The sequence below is a fragment of the Panthera onca genome, chromosome A1 (genome assembly GCF_046562875.1).
Source record: "Panthera onca isolate mPanOnc1 chromosome A1, mPanOnc1 haplotype 2, whole genome shotgun sequence".
NCBI lineage: Eukaryota > Metazoa > Chordata > Mammalia > Carnivora > Felidae > Panthera > Panthera onca.
The window spans coordinates 70,313,419-70,332,893 of record NC_138339.1 but is presented as its reverse complement, the minus strand read 5'-3'; the positions used below and the strand labels follow the sequence as shown (position 1 = coordinate 70,332,893).

The 19,475-nt window shown below is 34.6% G+C and overlaps 1 protein-coding gene across 4 annotated transcripts in view; it reads left to right on the top strand.

Moving 5' to 3' along the window:
• FER (FER tyrosine kinase) overlaps positions 1–19,475 on the top strand; it is a 439,195-nt gene that overhangs the window by 205,808 nt on the left and 213,912 nt on the right. The window lies entirely within an intron of this gene.

Below are 19,475 nucleotides of genomic sequence, written 5' to 3'. Positions count from 1 at the left end.
CGAGGTGAGAGATTGTTCTGGGTAACTTTTAACTGTAAGATCTAACACAGAATGCATTACTTTCATATGCTTTAAGAGATTAATAAGTTTTGGAATGGGTATGAAGAAGGTTTGTGTTTTAAGATAAAATCTGTGGGGCTTGGACCAAAGTGCAGCAATGGAGCTGGGTTGGCTTCTGAGTACTTTTGATGTTTCAGAAATTGACCTGGGGTAGGTAAGAGTCCTTTTCTTTGGAGGCCATCTACTATCAAGAACAGTGTGGCCATAAACAGCTATACAACCTGGTAGGTTAATATCTGCTAATTTGATTTTTATATATCTCAGATTGACTTTTAATATGAAGGAAGTGTTATTTGGAAGAATGCTAATGTATAATTGAGATTCAGAAAAAGAAATAAAAAAAACTGTTGCTATCCTTTGTTAGTCTAGAACTAATGTCTGTATTTGTTCTCACATTCTATTACTCAGTCATTACTGAGGGGCTGAGCCTTGACATTGCTTTCACAGAAGATTTTGAAAGTCAATTGCTAAACACTAATTCTGTGGCTAAGACATTGGCCTTCTTGCACAGTTTTCTAGAACTATGTGATTGGTTCATTCTTCATTTATTTATTTCTCTTTGCTTTTCCCCCCATTTTAATTTGAGAAAACCTTATAAAAATTCTCTGTTAGTTTAAAACAGGTGTTCATATTTTTCTGTAGTAAAACAGAGATGTTTGTCAGTGTTTCCTCTTCCATCAATGGATAACTGCTGTTGTTCTGCAGAATTCTAGGGATTCTTTTCTTTAAGATGAGCAATTCCCATGGCTTCATGTACTGTTTACGTATCAGTGACTTCCAAATTTATATTTCTAGCTTACATTTATATCTTTCCCAAAAGACCTAAGAGATTTTTCCACTCTTTACCTAAAACTTGATTTTATCACCTTTAACCCCCAAATTTGTTCTTCCTTTTTTATTAAATGGTACAAGTTTTCCTCACTATCCAAGTAGAGTGTTTCTCTGAAATTTTTGTAAGCAAAAGGCATAAAGCAAAGAAGCAATTACCATTTCATAAAGTGAAAATTTTCTCGAATTTCTTTTGGTTAACAAAAACAGGTACTAATTTAAGTCTTTTGTAAAAGCAGAGTGGCCTAAAGCAAACTTTTGGATAATGGGGGAAATCTGTACCACCAAATATTTAGCTTCTCAAACCATAAGTCTGGAGTTTGTCTTCGACATCTCCTCTACCATAGCCCTCTCACTAGCACTATAAGTGACAGGAGTTTTGTATACTTAACCTGTACATGTAAAAGTTTGAACTTTGATTCCAGCATGAAATAAATTTCAGTGCAGTTCTAGCCATGTTAGGTCAACAAGATATACAACTGGGTTTTCAGAAATATTGATAACCCATTTTACAGCCAACCAAATATTTGCATTTTCTACTTGCTTAGCCAGGTCTAAATTGAGAGACCAAAGCCATAAAAGAGACACATAAAAATGCAGATCTGGGCTTTTGTAGGAATATATAATTTCAAATAAAGCTATATCCTTCTCTATATAAAAATTTTCATGAAACGAGCCTAGATAAATGGAGTAGATTGTCTGGACTGTTACATGGCCAATTATTCTCTTTCTCTCAAACTCCCAGCACTGGCTGTGGAGCTGATTATCTATCTCATCATTTTATATAGCACTGGCTATGAAAATAACTTCTATAGACTGAAAGCCCTGGAAGATTAAGGAGCTATGTATGATTGTTTTATGAGGTAGAAATTTGAAGTTTATCCAGCTGATTCTTAACCTGATCTAAAGTACTGGTACTTGAAATATGCAGTTTGTTATCTGTTTGTTGTAAATATTGTTATGCATTTTATTTAATGAAGCATATTATTCTTTTAAAAGAAAACCACAAAAAAGACTTGTGAAAATTAGACAGTTTTCAATTATGAGTGAGGAACAAACTGACATGGATTATATTATGGCAGTATTATCTATTATATATCTTCCTTTGAGAAATTATTTATAGTCTTATAACTTGAATCTATTTCTTGATTTAATTTGTGCAAGAAGTTAATGTCTTTGACCATATAATATGCTATAAAACATCTCATTTCCATCTTGCCAGTCTTCATTTTTAGCCTACATAAAGAGTGCTATTTTGGTCTCAATCTAATTTCTGTTTATAGCAACTGACTTCTCAGTTCCTATTTATTTCTTTCTTATCCATGAAAATATATCATCACAATGCCTAACTGGAAGACACTGTGGCCACAGGATTATCTTTCTTATCTTCAGAAGTACAAGAAACTAGACAATCTAGAATTAGAGGAATTATTTAACTTTCTCATGATAATAAAGCTAGTGCCCAAGCCATTTCTCCCTCACCCTCCACTGGCTGATTTCTCCTGTGCTGCTTCCCACAGTTTGTGGAAAAGAATGGAGGATGAAAGGCACTGTTCTAACAGGGGTTATTGATCACCCATCACCATCCTTCTTCTGTTAGCAAGCACATTGGAGATGCACAGAACCTGTTCTTTACTGAGTTCAGTTTCTATTTCAATGTCATTCATCACAGAGGCCTTTTCTGGCTACCTTCTGTGAAATAATACCTCACTTCCTTATTATTCCCCTCTTCTGCTTCTTAATATCTCTTTGCTGCAGTTGTATTTACTTGAAATTATTTTATATGATATAGTTTTACTTGTCTGTCTTCCCCAAGTGGAATATAAGTTCCATAAAGGCCAGAATTATATTTAACATTTAGTGCAGCTGTAGCCCCGTGCTTAGAACAGTGCCTGCTCATAGCAGAGGTTCATTAAATATTTGTTGAAGCATTGAATTCATTGAGCAATTGTTAGACCAGGGGCTTGCTGAGCTTTTCATTTGCGTTATCTCATTTAATCCTTACATATTCCTATGAAGTATTATAACAAGCCCCGTAGCAGCACTATCAACAATAGCCAAAGTATGGAAAGAGCCCAATGCCCATCGATGGATGAATGGATAAAGAAGATGTGGTATATATATACAATAGAGTATTACTCGGCAATCAAGAAGAATGAAGTCTTGCCATTTGCAATTATGTGGGTGGAACTAGAGGATATAATGCTAAGTGAAATTAGTCAGAGAGACACAAATATCACATGACTTCAGTCATATGAGGACTTTTAAGAGACAAGACAGATGAACATAAGGGAAGGGAAAGAAAAATAATATAAAAAACACGGAGGGGGACAAAACATAAGAGACTCTTAAATATGGAGAACAAACAGAGGGTTGCTGGAGGGGTTGTGGGAGGGGGGATAAGCTAAATGGGTAAGGGGCATTAAGGAATCTACTCCTTAAATCATTGTTGCAGTATATGCTAACTTGGATGTAAATTAATAATAATAATAATAATAATAATAATAATAATAAATATCAGTTGTTTTTAGCCCCATACAATATTATGAATGAGGAGCTGAAGCTTAAAATCATAAATGACTTGCAGAAGATAACAGAACAATTAAGAGGCAGAGCTATGAGCCCATGTTCTTACCTCTATCTGCGTAGACTACAGAGTCTAGACTTTAGAGACTAGAATAAACTGCTTATTTTAAGGAACAAGGGTGTGGGTTTAAGGAAAAGGAAGTATCTTTGATTTCATAAATGTTAAATTGAAAAAAAGACCATAAAATATCAAAAACTATACTACGAGTCTTTATGAAAAGAAAATCAATAAACAGTAATATTGGGTGGCAATGCTGGGATTTGAGGTAAAATATAAGGACTTGATAAAATTTAGTTAAGAAAGACACATAGTTCAACATTAACATTTAAATGGTGACTTGAAGTTTATTTGTCTTGTTAAATTTAATATTTCTTCATATTTAGCTGTTTTTTTAAAGAAATTTCTTCTAGAATGGAAATTAAAGTTCATGAATAAGGGGCGCCTGGGTGGCTCAGTTGGTTGAGCCATCCAACTTCGACTCACAGTTTGTGAGTTTGAGCCCCATGTCAGGCCCTGTGCTAACAGCTCGGAGCCTTGAGCCTGCTTCGGATTCTGTGTCTCCCTCTCTCTCTGCCCATCCCTCACTAGTACTCTGTCTCTCCCTCTCAAAAATAAATAAAAACATATAAAAAAAAGATAAAGTGCATGAATAAATTCAGGTGAGTTAGGCAATGAGCCTTTAAATTGAACTTTAGACAAATGACTTGCCTGCCAGCTTAAATCAAGTAACTGTGGCATTTTATCAGAATTTAGTGTAGGATGCCAGAACAGTAGAGGCAGAGTTTTGCAGAGAGTAAGTCTTCCTTCATTCCTTCCTTCCTTCCTTCCTTCCTTCCTTCCTTCCTTCCTTTTTTTCTTTCTTTCTTTTTCTTTCTTTCTTTCTTTCTTTCTTTCTTTCTTTCTTTCTTTCTTTCTTTCTTTCTAGTGTTTATTTTTGAGAGAGAGTGAGAGCACAAGCAGGGGATGGGGAGAGAATGGAGAGTGGGGCAGAGGATCTGAATCAGGCTCTGCACTGACAGCAGTGAGCCTGACTTGGGGCTCGACATGGGGCTTGATATTAGGCTCAAATTCACAAACCGTGAGATATGACCTGAGCCAAAACCAAGAGTGGGACGCTTAACTGACAAGCCACCCAGGCACCCAGAGAGTAAGTCTTTCTGTGACAGAGACTAACTTGTGAGGAGACAAGTTTGTGGCAACAGCATTGATGTTGGACACATGTACACAAACAACAGTTTGTACAAGAGAAAAGCTGTACTTTTAATTAGGTCTTCTCTTCATGTTCTTGGTTTCAGATCATTTAAAGACTATTTTACTTTATAGCTAAGTAACATACCTTGCTTCTTCCAATATTACTGTTTAATAATATTCCTCTTTTGGAATCTTGAGATATGGTTTTTGATAGGTTGAAGTCTGTTTCAATTTAACATTTTATGAAATTAGAGACTTCTTTTTCCTTAAATCTATATCCATGTTCCTTAATTATGTAATTAAATTATTAAAATAATATAAAAATTTAATAAAGAAATGACTGGAAAATAAATATGACTTAATATTTATTTGTTTAGCAAATATTTAGTTAACACACACTCTGCTGAGCAGTGATCTATATTATGTTGGAGTGCAATAAATGCTATGCAAATGAAGCCCATCAAGCAGATAATGACCTGAGTGTGATGGTGAGGTCAGAGGTTAGGTGACGTGTGTGTGTGTGTGTGTGTGTGTGTGTGTGTGTGTCTAGGGAACAGCTGTTTTTTTAAATCATTGTGATCCAAGAAGGCCTCTTAATAAATTTTGAAGAGAAAAGTGAACCAAACCAAAGACTTGTCCGTAGGGTTATATGCAGGAGCAATAGTAAAAGCATTTAACAGTGTAGCATGAATACTGGCCTGTGAGAACAGATGCCAACTCCAAGGCCCTAGAGCCATGCTCGTGTTTCATTGGGTCAGTATCTTTCTTCCCTGAGTGTCTGGGGAAGGAGTGTTCCTAGGTATAACTGAGGAGCTGCAGAAGCTAGTGTGGCAGGAACAGTGTAGACAAATGGAGTGATTGCAGGTAAGCTCAGATTTGGATTAATTTAATAACTAATGTATATTATCTTAAAAGGTCAGTTATTTATTACATAATTTAAGAAATTCATTTCATTTAGGTAAAAGCTCTGTATAAAATTTTGTAAGTTTTCATGGTGAGTCTCTTCAAAACCAAATATTTATGTTTAATAGTGTCAATTAATTTCAAGGGAATATTTTTATAGTCATATGGCTATCTAAATAGAGTAAAACCAATGTTCTTCATTTCTAAGAACTTTTTCTCCCAGCCCATTGTTGTTTTTTTTAAATTCTCGTTTTGTTTGTTTATTTTTACCCCCACATGACACCAAGCAGTTAATTCCATTTGGACATGGTCTACCTGAAGATGGAGTTAGATCCCATACGTTAAGGGCTCAATCCTACAAGTCTCCCCCCTCCTCTGCCCAACTTCAGATGCCAATCTTAAAACCAAGTTGTCACTATGCTTCTGATATCCTGGTGATAGATTGGAGGTTCCAACAACCTTCTCCTTAGGTTCAATTAACTTGCTAGAGTGCCTCCCAGCACTCAGAAAAGCATTCTACTTAATAGATGACCAGTTGGATACAAAAGGACATAACTCAGGAAGAGCCAGATGTCAGAGATGCATAAGGCAAGGTATGTGGGAAGGGGAACGGCACTTTCTTGGTGTCTAAGGGCACAACTGTTCCCAAATTTCCACACCTTTACCAACCTGGAAGATCTCCCCACACTGTCTTTTTGGGTATATACGGAGGCTTCATTACGTAGGCATGCTTGATTAAATCATTGACAACTGGGGCTTGAACTCATTATCCAACCTGTCTTCCCTCCTGGAGGTTAAGAGGTTGGGACTGAAAACTCCAACCCTCAAATCACAAGGTTGGTTTTCATGGCACTAGCCCTATCTTTAGGTTACCTAGAGCTGTCTAACCATGACTCAGCGTAACAAAAGACACCTTTGTGGCTCTGAGCAACTTAGGAATTTCCAAGGGTTTTAGGAGCCTTGTGCCAGAAATTGAGACAAAGACAAAATACAATTTCCTACTATAAATCATAATATCATACTCAGTAATATTATTTTAGGAGGCATCTAGCTAGCTCTGCTTTTGCAATTAATCCTCTTATGCTGTCATTTCATATGAGATATTTAGAAAGTACTGTGTGTTTAAAATTTGAAGAAAGATAAGTGATTTATTTATTTATTTTTAGCTCTTGAAAATGAGATATCATGTCAAATTAGATTTCCAATTGCAGAGACCACAGTTTGGAAAAAAAAAAAGTTCTGATATAGAATGCTTGCTGTTAAGATTTCTACTTAATTGCTCTTTAAGATCAGTTATTAGCTCCATTGAAGAGCACAAAAAATTACAGACTATCCTCCTTAGGATAAATTCATCAAGAATACATAAATCACCCTGTGGACCACCGAATTGAGCAGAAAGAATCCACTTTTCAATGCCAGTTTTCACCACTCCCAACCATGTGATTTGGGGCAGGTCAACCCCCAAGTCATTTTCTGCCTACAATAATCCTACATGGTTGTTGTAAGTATCATGTAAGAAAATCTGTGTGGCTATGTGTTGGAAACTGGAGAATAGCGTATTCTTTCTTCTTTAAAAACTTTTTCATGTGACAAATAACTCACAACAGAAGGTTTGGAAAAGGTAAAGGTAAAATTTGGAAGATTTTATATTATGAAGGAAGAAAAAAACATTGAGTACATAGTCTGGTGATAATATTCTACTTCTGTTATTTTATTAAATTTTTTTAACAACTGTGCATTGAGTATTATTATCCCCATTATTAGATTAGGAAAGTCAAAGATCATAATTTACCCTAAATCACATTTCTTGTAAATTTTTGAGGTGTGTCCTGAAACTGATTCTGTTATATTTATCACCTTTTTACTACAACCTCCACTAGAATAAGTTATAATCTATAGCATCAGTAACATCAGTAGTTTAACAACATTTTTTTTTTTTTGCTATAGTCCAATACTCCTGCACCAGAATATAACAGTGAACTTGACAGTTATGGTGTCATCCTTTATGAAAATTAGTCCCGCAGGAACTATATAACATGTTGTGCTAAGGGAAATAGAGGGTAATATTTGAATATTCAGCCTTCATTTAGCATAGTCAGGGAAGTCAAATTAAACTTGAATTTTAGGCTTGATCTATTTAATAAAAGAACCCTGTCATAGTGCATTTAACACATAGACTGACTTCCAGTTTTTTTTTATCTCAAACTTTACCAACAGTTATTTTGAGGAAGAGCAATGTTAGGCTTAAAAAAATTAATAGGCCTTGGAGACCACTAATGTTCCTTAAATGACCTCTCAGGGGTATTTCATCCATAAACCTACTTCATACTTTCTTAAATATTATGATTTTTCAGTCTAAGGAGTTAGATTTTAAAGTAATCCTTCCATATATTTCTTACCTTGTAAACATTTTCGGCATGGCATGATAGGAATAACTCATTTGAATTAAAAAAAAATTGTTCCCAATGTTTGTTTATTTTTTTTTTTGAGAGACAGAGACACAGTATGAGCGGGGGAGGGGCAGAGAGAGAGGGGGACAGAGAATCCAAAGCAGGCTCCAGGCTCTGAGCTGTCAGCACAGACCCTGACCTGGAGCTCCAACCCACAAACCGTGAGATCATGACGTCAACTGAAGTTGGACACTTAACTGACTGAGCCACCCAGGAGCCAGACTCTCATTGGAATTTTTTAAATGCAAGTAGAAGGGCAGGATTTGGTATTAATAGCCCATTGTCTGAAGTGTGTAATTTCATCATTTAAAGTATTTATGAAAATTTTCTATGTGCATGGACTCAGAGAAGCATGTAGAAATGTATAAGAAGGTATATAAGAAGATTTCTGGTATGAACATGGTTGTGTGACTTAGCATTTTTTTTCCCTCTTCCCTGCCAGAAACCATAGCAAAGAGAACAACAAAAGTAAAATGTCCATAAACTGCATTCTTCGTGAAACTAAGAACCATATGTAATTCATCGACTTCAAAGTACATGTTGTGGTAGTCAACCTTTGACTGGGTGGAAGTTGTATAGCACAAAGTTAAGACATGACCAGATAGCCCCGCTGCTGTAGATCTTACCAAACTGCAGCAAAAACACCTTTTGAAAGAGGAATTTACCCTAAAGTTCTCGGCTATATTCTTTGCTTGCATCAATGAATGTGGGAAATGGGTGGGGGAAATAAATTTTATGCATAAATTAAGTGATTCAGCCAAACTTGCAGTCAGAAGAAAATTTAGAGTCTTAAGTAGTTACATCAATAAAACAACAACAAAAAATAATTGGGTGAAGCATACAACTCAAAAAATTAGGAAAAACAAATCCATAATTAAATAAAAGTATAGCAGAAAGAATAAATTAACAAAGATAAAACCATAAAGAGATGAATTAGAAAAAGAGAAAACAAAAAATATATATATAATAACTGCTTTTAAAAAGATCAATACATAATTAAAAACACTTGCTAATTTAATCAGTAAAAACTTGTATCACAAGAATGCCAATCCCTTTAATATACAAAGAGCCTCTAGAAGTTGTTTAAAAAAATAGATAACCAAATAGAAAAACTGGCAATGGGCATGGGTGGATAGTTAAAAAAATAAAAATACAAATGGCTCTTAAAGATATGGCAGGTAATTACTTAACTCAGTGGAATAAATGGAAATTAAAACTAAGGAAATATCATTTTTTCACTTACTAGATTGGCATAAAGTTACAATTTAATAGTTCACTTTCTTGGCAAAGATGTGCAAAAAGGCCCTTAGATACTTTGCTAATGAGAATATAAATTAGAAAAATCTCTGTAGAAGGCAAATTGACAAAATCCATCAAAATTATAAAATGTATGCATACCTTTGACTTAGCATTAACACTTCAGTAATCTATCCTTTAATTGTGTTTGTATATGTATGAAATGGTGTCAGCACAAGGTTAGTCACTTCAGCATTATTTGTAATATTGGAAATGAAATGTTCATTAATAGGTGTCTAGTTAAATTGAACATGGTACTCCATCTGATGGAGTACTGTAAATGAGGTACTCCAAGGTGCATTGTGGTTTTTTTCAATTTTTAATTGTTTTCATGTTTATTTATTTTAAGAGAGAGAGAGAGAGAGAGAGACAGAGAGAGAGAGAGAGAGAGCCAGCCAGTGGGGAAGGAGAGAGAGGAAGAGAGAGAATCCCAAGCAGTCTCCACACTGTCAGTGAGACAAACTATGAGATCATCACCTGAGCTGAAATCAGGAGTTCCATGCTTAGTGACTGAGCCACCCAGGTGCCCCCACGGTGCACTGTTAATAAAAGAAACTAAAGGGGTGTCTGGGTGGCTCAGTTGGTTAAGCTTCCAACTTCAGCTTAGGTCATGATCTCCCAGTTCATGAGTTTGAGCCCTGCATTGGGCTCTGCACTGGTGGTGCAGAGTCTGCTTGGGATTCTGTCTCTTTGCCTTTTCCTCACTTGAGTGCACTCTCTCTCTCTCAAAATAAATAAATAAACTTAAAAAAATAAAAGAAACTAAACTATAAAACAGAGTTTATGTCATGTTATCTTTTGTATAAAAAAATGTGGGGAGTATAAAATTATATGTCTGGGTTTGCTTTTAATGATAAAGAAACTTTAAATATATACTCAAGAAACTACCACTACTGATAATATCTAACAGAGGATACACATGTTTTGGTGGGTTTGAAGTTGTCAGCAGAGGTCTAAGGGAAATTTTTTACTGTTTACATTTATTGTATTTTACTGTTTATTCTGTTTTATTTTTTGAAGACACTGTGAATGTCTTATCCATTTAAAACTTAAAAAAGTATTGAAACCATGACACCTGCTCTTAAGGAGTTATAATTTTTTAGGGAGATGCTTTATCAAAAAATTATTGTTAAAAGGATAAAATGTTCATGTTCTATATTGTTAAAGAAGAAATAATTTGTAAAATAGTGCTACGGTATTATCGTTTTTTCAAAAAATGAAATGTACATACACATAGAAAATGCACGTACATATGTATACAGAAGAGTTCAAAGACTATACTCCAGAATATTATGATTATCTCCAATTGGAGGAGTTATGGGTAACTTCTTTTGACTTAAGTTTGTTTTTTAGATTTTTTTATTCAACATGTTATTTTGGTAATGTTAAAATTTTTCAAAGCAATATTTTATGATAATATTTAGTAGAACACTATAAAGCAGCATTTTTTAAATTTAAATTTTAGTTTTAGAGAGAAACCATGGACGGGGGAGAGGAACAGAGGGGGAGAGAGAGAGAGAATCTTAAGCAGGCTCCACTCTCAGTGTGGAGCCCAGCATAGGGCTTGATCCCACCATCCTGTGATCATGACCTGAGCCGAAATTAAGAGTCGACCACTTAAATGACTGAGCCACCCAGGTGCCCAAGATTGATTTTTAAAGTACCAATATATATTACAGGAATTCAGAAGAAGAACAAATGGGCTTGGGTTCATAGAGGAATATGGACTTGAAGTAGGTCCTAAGGATAGGCAGAAGGTGTAGGGAAGATTTTTGTGGTTATGGCAAGGGAATAATCTAAAAACTGAGACTTATTTTAAGGAAGTCAAGATCAGTTTGATAGAAGCAGATGATTTAGAAAGGTGAATAATCTCAAAAGTTTCGGCTGAAGGCAGATTTTTTAGATCTTCACATACCAAGATTAGGATTTATCTATGGAAAATGTCATTCTATTGCAGGTTTGTAACCAAGGGGAAAATGTAAACTAAGCATATCTAAAGTATAGTTGGTGATACCACATACCCCACTAAAATATTGAGGCTATTTGCCCTTTTAACTGCTTGAAGAAGTTAAGGAATTTATTGGCACATTTAAAAAACAAATCAATTTTTATTTTACCATGTTTCAGAAAGAACCTGTGTAGCCATAATCAAATTATATTACAGTGAATAATGTTAAAATAGAAATAAAAACAAGTTATTAGTACCGGTGAAAAAATAAGTAATGGTGGACACTTAAGCGTGGCAAAAAAAAAAAAAAAAAAAAAAAATGCAGGCTCTTAAAGACTTTTAATAATTCCTGTGTTGAGCATGAAATATTTAGATGGAAACCATTATAGAAAAAGAGTTAACTAATTTCATGATTAGAGAAGAGGAAGGATATTAATTTGTTTAAAACAAAGTTTTACTACCAGTAAGTTCTAAATGAAAATTCTCTCTTGGGATTTTAGTTATAACAATGTCTTTAACAACTTTTCTGCAAAAGTTTAGGAATAGATTTCATTGGTTGTTGCTTTTAGTGTCCTTTAATAATAGCCCAGGACATAATGTAAAATACAACTTAATATAAATCATTTTGCATCATCATTTTTTCCTCTTTTTAATTTTTGCTGAAGAGAATAGTAAAATTCTCTAGGATCCAGATTTATGATTAAAATATTAATAAAATTGGCATTAAATATATTAAAAAGTTTTAACAAGTTCCAGAATACCAAAATATTACACCTATGACATTTACAAATGTCTCATCTTAATTATATACCTGAGCAAGTTAACATTTAGCCAAGTTTGTGGAGGATCCATACACTGAGTGAAAAAAAAAAAATCGTAACATGGAATGGCGTATTGTTGAATTTTGTTTTCATTCACACTTTACCCTTAGAAAAAAAGTCCATGATATGTTGTTAATAATTTATTTCATTTTGGAAATTTTCAGTGCTAAATAATTTAATTGAAGATCACCATCTCTTTTAATGTCTTTTCATATTTTGAACTTAGACATTGGGAGCTTATTTGATGTTCTCTGGGTCTAAGGTAGTGAGATCTAGAAAGCAAGAAATGTCTCTACCAAAGAAAAGACAAAGGCACCCTGACAGAGAATATTCTTTATGTTGGTACTTGTGTAATTCAAACAAGAGAGAAGGGGTCAATAGAATACCAGGGCAAGAAGTGGTAAGGTAAGGAATAGGTGAGGTGAGTTGATAAGATATAGAAGTACACCAAATTAGTCTCTTCAGCCACATTAACCCTCTTCTTTACAACTATTCTCCTCTTGCTGTCTCTACAGCTTGCAGCCTGCAACAACTTCTGAGATAGAAAACCCCTGATCATGACGTGTAATTTCCATTTTAATTTGTCAATATTATATAATGTAGATATTTATAAAAAATTTTTTAATGTTTATTTTTGAGAGAGAAAGAGACAGAGTATGAGCAGGGGAGGCAGAGAGAGAGACACACACACAGAATCTGAAGGAGGCTCTAGGCTCTGAGCTATCAGCACAGAGCCCAACATCACAAACTATGATACCAAACTCACAAACTGTGAGTTCATGACCTGAGCTGAAGTCAGATGCTCCACTGACTGAGCCAGCCAGGCGCCCCAATAATATAGATACTTATAAAGTGTTCAATAAAAATGTCCTCTTCTGGGCTCACCTTGAACTTTCCCATAGTTACAGTACTTATTTTATTCACTCAGCTGTCATTGTTAGTTTTATCTGAGATCCTCCCCATTAGCTCATTTTTATGCATCTCAGGGTCTGGTGCATAACTCAGGAAATATTTGATGTTATTTTGAGAAAATATGGCCATTTAATAAACACTTGATATAATATTTGAAAAAAATATAATAATTGAGACTTTATATTGTTTTAGAACAATATAGAAATTATAGCTTTTAATGTTTCCAAAGTGGAGCATGGTTGAGGTTTATGAATAAAATCCCTTTGGAAATAAGATATGTTCTGTTTCAGTTCCATTTGTATAGTAGTTTATATTCCATATTTTCACTTTCTTCTTTTATGGCTTTATGTTAGAAGTTACTTTTTCATGTGGTTATGATGCTCTTAGCAAATTTCATAGCTATTTTTAAGTACAGATGAAAAATATTTCTGGTGTACTCTTTTTTGGCTTGTCTGTATTTTATACTGTTGTGAACTATATATTATTCGTTCCATAAAATTCCTTTGACACCTTGATGAGACTTCTCTTGGATATTAACTTTAAAGCAGTAAAGTAATCTTACATAATATTTAATATTCCTTATTTGCAAATTACTGTCCTGTATTAACCCATTTCAAAAGTGAAAATGAAATACAAGAACAGGCATTGCTTGTTTTCACTTAAAAAAAAAAATTTATCTTCCTTTTTACCATATTAACTAAATTAGTGTTCATCTTCTGCTACGTTGTCCTTGAAGGGAATAATTTAATTGTGCCACAAAAGACTTGTCCCACATCCTATTTTATGTAGACTAAATATGCATGCTAAGAATTTTAATGACTTTGAGATAATAGAAATTAAATTAGAAAGACCAAGGACATTAAAAAGATATCTGCAAGTGATTTTTTAAAACGGAAAGCCTCATTCATCTATAAGCCTTAGAGAAAATGAAACTTCAAGTTTTTCCTTCTGTTATTTATGTAATAACTGCTATCTATTAAAACTAGACCAAAAAATAAGGTCTTAAAAAAGAAATACTCGTGGAGAGAAATTATCTTATGGGACATCCTGAAACCTTGATCGGGGACTGTGTAATGAGAAACAGAATCAAGATCAGCACAGTTCATTTTTAATTTCTTGTGTATCTCTTAGTAATAAAGAACTCTCATGTTCAAATCCTGGCCCTCACTGTTTTGTGGTTTGCCATTACAGATAATTTCTAATGATGGACTCAAGAATTAATAATTTTACCAATACTTTCTGGCAATGCTGTGTTGTCTTTTGACTAATAAATCTGTGTTTTCTTTTGCCTCTGGAATCACTTCAGTTTGAGAACATAATCATTTTTTATGCCCATAAGACTGGACTGTGAGTCCATAGAGCTTTTTGAATCTTCTCTAGAAATAACTTTTAAAAGATTCCTCCACTGCTATTGCAGTCTTCAATGTGGGGTTTCTGAAAGGTCATCAGTGTTCATCTGAAAATAAATAGGTCAGAATTTTCCAGGAATCCACAGATTTGCAGCATACCTCTGACTGGCTCTTCAGTTAATGTTCAGCAAATACATAGTGAAAGCCTCTTCTATGGTGGAAACTAGGCACTAAAGATACTGTGATGACTATGACAGTCTTTGTCCCAGAAGAAATTAGTCTAATTGGGAAGACAGATAAGTAAATAAGAACTATGATCGAGGTGATAAACCCTTTTCCAGTTTATCCATATGAAGTAGAGAATATATTAGTAGTCAGGGGAAATGGAGAGAAGAGGTGTGGTAGGCAGAATAATGACCTTCCAAATGCATCTATGCCCTAATCCCTAGGACCTGTGGATGTGTTCTGTACTCAGTAAAAGACTTTGCAGAGGTGATTATGTTAAGTATCTTGAGATGGATAGATTATCCTGGATTATCCAGGTGGGTTCAATGTCACTGCCAAACACAATCACAAGGAACCGTGTAAGGGAAAGAAGGAGGCAGGAGAGGCAGAGACAGAAAAGGAAATGTGAATATAGAAGTAATGGTTGCTTGGAGTCATGCAGCCAAGAGACAAGGAATGCAGGCTACCTCTAAGGAGCTGGAGAAGGCAAGGAACGCATTCTCCCCTAGAGCCTCCGGAAAGAGTGCAGTTCTGCCAACATCTTGGTTTTAACTCTGGAAGACCCAGTTTGAGCCTCTGAGCTCTAGAATTGTTAAGAAATTTGTGTTGCTTTAAGCCACTAAATTGGTTATAATTTGTTAGCAGCAATAGAAAACTAGTATAGGAAATGAGATTAGAGAAGTTAAAAGGTGTCAAGTAATAACTACTCCATGCTAAAGGCTTTGGTCTTTGTCTTGGGGGTATTAGGAACCTTTCAATGGTTTTATCATGGGGAAAGTAATAATCAGATTTCTATTTTATAAAGACCATATGGATTCATTGTGGAAACCAATTAGTGAGTGAGTGACTGGTGTGAGATGAAAGTGGCAAGAATGTGAAAAAGTAGTAATGGAATTTAAAGAATTATTGGGTATTTGTGGAGGCAATGATGCTTGGATGAAATTGCACATGATTAACTTAGTTATCAGTCAGATTTAACAGGACTTGTCAAAGAATGTGGTGAGTGAGGGGACGTTTTGAGGATTACTTGTCTTTTTTTTTCTTAATTTAAATCCAAATTAGTTAACATATAGTGTAATAATGATTTCAGGAGTAGAACCCATTGATTCATCACTTATATATAACACCCAGTGCTCATCCCAACAAGTGCCATCTTTAATGCCCATCACCCTTTTAGCCCATCCCCCCCCCCAACTACCCCTAGAGCAACCCTCAGTTTGTTCTCTGTATTTAAGAGTCTCTTATGGTATGCCCCCCTCTCTATTTTTATCTTATTTTTTCTTCCCCTTCCCCTATGTTTATATGTTGTTTCTCAAATTCCACATATGAGTGAAATCATACAATATTTGTCTTTCTGACTTAGTTTGCTTAGCATAATATATTCTAGCTCCATCCATGTCATTGCAAATGGCAAGATTTCATTCTTTTTCATCAGTGAGTAATAGTCCATTGTATATAACATCTTTATCCATTCATCAGTCATTCATCAGTCTTCTTTATCCATTCATCAGTCAATGGACATTTGAGCTCTTTCTATAATTTGGCTATTGTTGATAGCACCACTATAAATAATGGGGTGCGTGTGCCCCTTCAAATCAGCATTTCTGTATCCTTTGGGTAAATACCTAGTAGTGCAATTTCTGGGTCGTAGGATATACTTGAGAGTCACCAACATGTGGGGAAAATACCTGAAGGCTTAGAGTAGATGAGAAAATACATAGTATGGGAAGACGGCTTTAGATAAGTAGCCCAGGGAGAAGAAGAGACCCCATTCTTTCCTTTCCACTCCTCTTAACTTTGTAATCACACAGGCTTTCATCACTTTAAACTTTGTGTTGCTGACAGTTTATTTACCTGTCTTTCTCCTAGGATCTTTTTAACCCTGTTGCTACTAGACTTATCTTTTTAAAATAACATTTTATCACATCAGGTTCCTATTTTAAACACCTATGTTACTTTTTTTTTTTTTTTTTTTTTCTTTTGTGAATCAGTGCAGGCTTCTTACTAATTCAGGACTTTCTCTAATCTTATCCTAGTTCATTAGTCCAGTTTACCCTTTTCTCCTTGTCTCTATTTTTCCCTTTCCTTTAGTCATCTTGTTAGAATGCATACATAAGAATATAGAACCTCAGACTCAGCATATGCAACCAGGAACCCATCATGATGATTCACTCCTTCCTTTCCCCACTGGGCCTACTTCTCATTCTTGGTTTCTGTTAACAGCATCAATTCTGGCATGAAGCCTTTAAAAAATATTTGGAACATTTGTACACTCCTCATTTTCCCTTATATCTCACTGTAATGAGTCATGAATTCCTTCTGCCTCATAAATGGCTTTCAAGTCTATTACCTGTTTTACATCCTTCCTGCTGACCCTTAAGTGAGGCCTTCATTGATATGGGTCTGAGACTCTGTTTCTCATGCTTGCTAATTCTTTGTGCTCTTGCTGTATGTATTTAGATGTTTGGAACATTCAAGGTAATAGCTGATCATGTCATTTAAATGTTTAATGTATTCTGAAGAATGTATACTTCCTCTTGGTCAGGTTGAAGCATTCTAGCATGCAACAACCCTTTGTGATCTAGCTCCTTTCAACTTTTCCAGTTGTTTCTCCTGCCAATCTTTCTTCTTTTTTAAAATCTTTTTAAAGTTTATTTTTGAGAGAGACAAAGACAGAGCATGAGTTGGGGAGGAGCAGAGAGAGAGGGAGACACAGAATCCGAAGTAGGTTCCAGGCTCTGAGCTGTCAGCACAGAAACTGAGGTGGGGCCTGAACCCACAAACTGTGAGATCATGACCTGAGCCAAAGTCGGACACTCAACTGACTGAGCCACCCAGGTGCCCTGATCCTTCTAAATTGGAACTTATCAGAATCCTTCATTTTTCAGAATGTCATCTGCTGTTTCTTACTTAATAAAAAAAGAAAAAAATCTTTGTAACACTGCTTTCATTTCCTAGAATACATTTTAAGCATCATTTCCTATTTAAAGTCTTTCTTAACCCCACCAATTCAAATTAGGCCCTCCTTTCCCCGTGCTTCCATAGAATTCTGTACAAATGATTATTATATCACTTATTTTGTAGTATCAAAATTATTTTATTTTATTTTTAAGTAAGCTCTATGCCCAACATGGGTCTTGAACTCACAACCCCAAGATCAAGAGTTGCATGTTCTACCAACTGAGCCAGCCAGGTACCCGTGTTTTTTATATACTTGTAGTTGTGCATCTGTGAAGTCAAAGACTGTATTAATTTATTTTTGTCATCTTCTTACTGGTTTAATGGTGGCACATAAAAGGTGCTCAATAATTACAAGTTGAACGAATATTTTAAAGAACACAAGATAATATGAACTATACATGCAGTTGTGTACAAGAAATCCAAAAAAATCTGTTTTAATAGGAAAGTTATAAATAATAAAAGAGGTGATAGTCTTGTCCTTATTCAATGTACTGAGTAGTGCTGAAATGCTTCAGATTATAGTTTTAGTAGCCACTTTCAAGAAAGAGCAATGAAACTAGAAAAGATCCAAATTGGGAGGAATTATAGGGATTACTAATTTGGAAATGTTATAGGACCAGTAATAGTTAAGGAAACAATTATTGGTCAATGATTCAGTGACTTCTTGAGTATGTCATCCTTTCATGACTTATTTGTAGATAATTGAGTAAATTTCTAAGCTGGTAAAGATTGTGAAAATTATCCCCAGCTACCATAGACCTTGTGAATCTAAGTATTTATTTAGATATTTGGAAAAGCCCAAATCACTGTTTTGATTGATGGCAAGTTACATTTCCTTTATTAACCTCTTAGAAATTCTATTTTGGAGTTAGAGGCAATTAAAGCAATGTTTTTCCTTTATGGGTTTTCCCCAATTATTTCCTGGAGTCGTGTAGGCAAGAAAGGCTGTTCAGAGGCAGACTTAGCTTGGCACCTCCTCCACCAAATGTATCCTCACTAGATTATTTTCCTTATAAGGCTTGAGACAATATATTTGATCCCTTTGAAACCCAAATTCTTTTTCTGTCCCTACTTCATCTACCTACCTTCTTGTGTCAAAGACAAGATAGTGAAAGCATTTTGTAAACTCTCAAGTAGTTTAAAAATGTCACTTATTATCATATGTACACAATGAAATTATGGCTATCTGGGTTGGAAAGTATAGTATCCATTGACTTGGGAAAATGTGTTATCCACTAAGCTTTAGAAGCTTTAAAAAAATCAAGGTATCTGGATACTAGGTCATCTTTTTCATAATAGCACTAAATTCCTTAATATCCATTAGGTTCCTGTTACAGAATTATAAATTTGACCTAGATATATTAAACAGATATGCTTGCAATCTGGGACAAAAGACAGGGGAGACTCTATATCAATGTGTGAGTTAGAGATTGAACTAATGAGTTATACTGAATCCATTCTGAAAATAGAAAAGAATTTAGGTGTATTTTGATGGCAAGCTCTCTCATTTAATAAACTTTAAGAAAATAGTGGAAAAGAAAATGTAAGTCAGAGTTATTAAAGTGGGAAAGTAGAACAATAACTGGAAAATGAAGAATTTGGAAAGTTAGTGTTTGTAAGTTAGGGGCTGAGTAAGAGATGTATTTCACGTTTAAATATAAGTCAAATTCAAGAGTTCAAGAAATGTCGTACAGCATTACTTTGAGTTAAGAGAAATACAGAATTTTTAAAAGTTATTTTAAAAAGTAAACCATATTGTAATATTTAATATCTAAGTATATCACTAACTGTGGCATACAATCATCCTATTAATTCATCCTGTTAATACTGGATATTATACAGTATTAGTTCTCTCCACTATGGGTAAAAAATAATTCATAATACAGGCCAGTTTTACTATATCAACTAAAAGGCTATAAAAAACATCATCTTCTGTTTGGATAA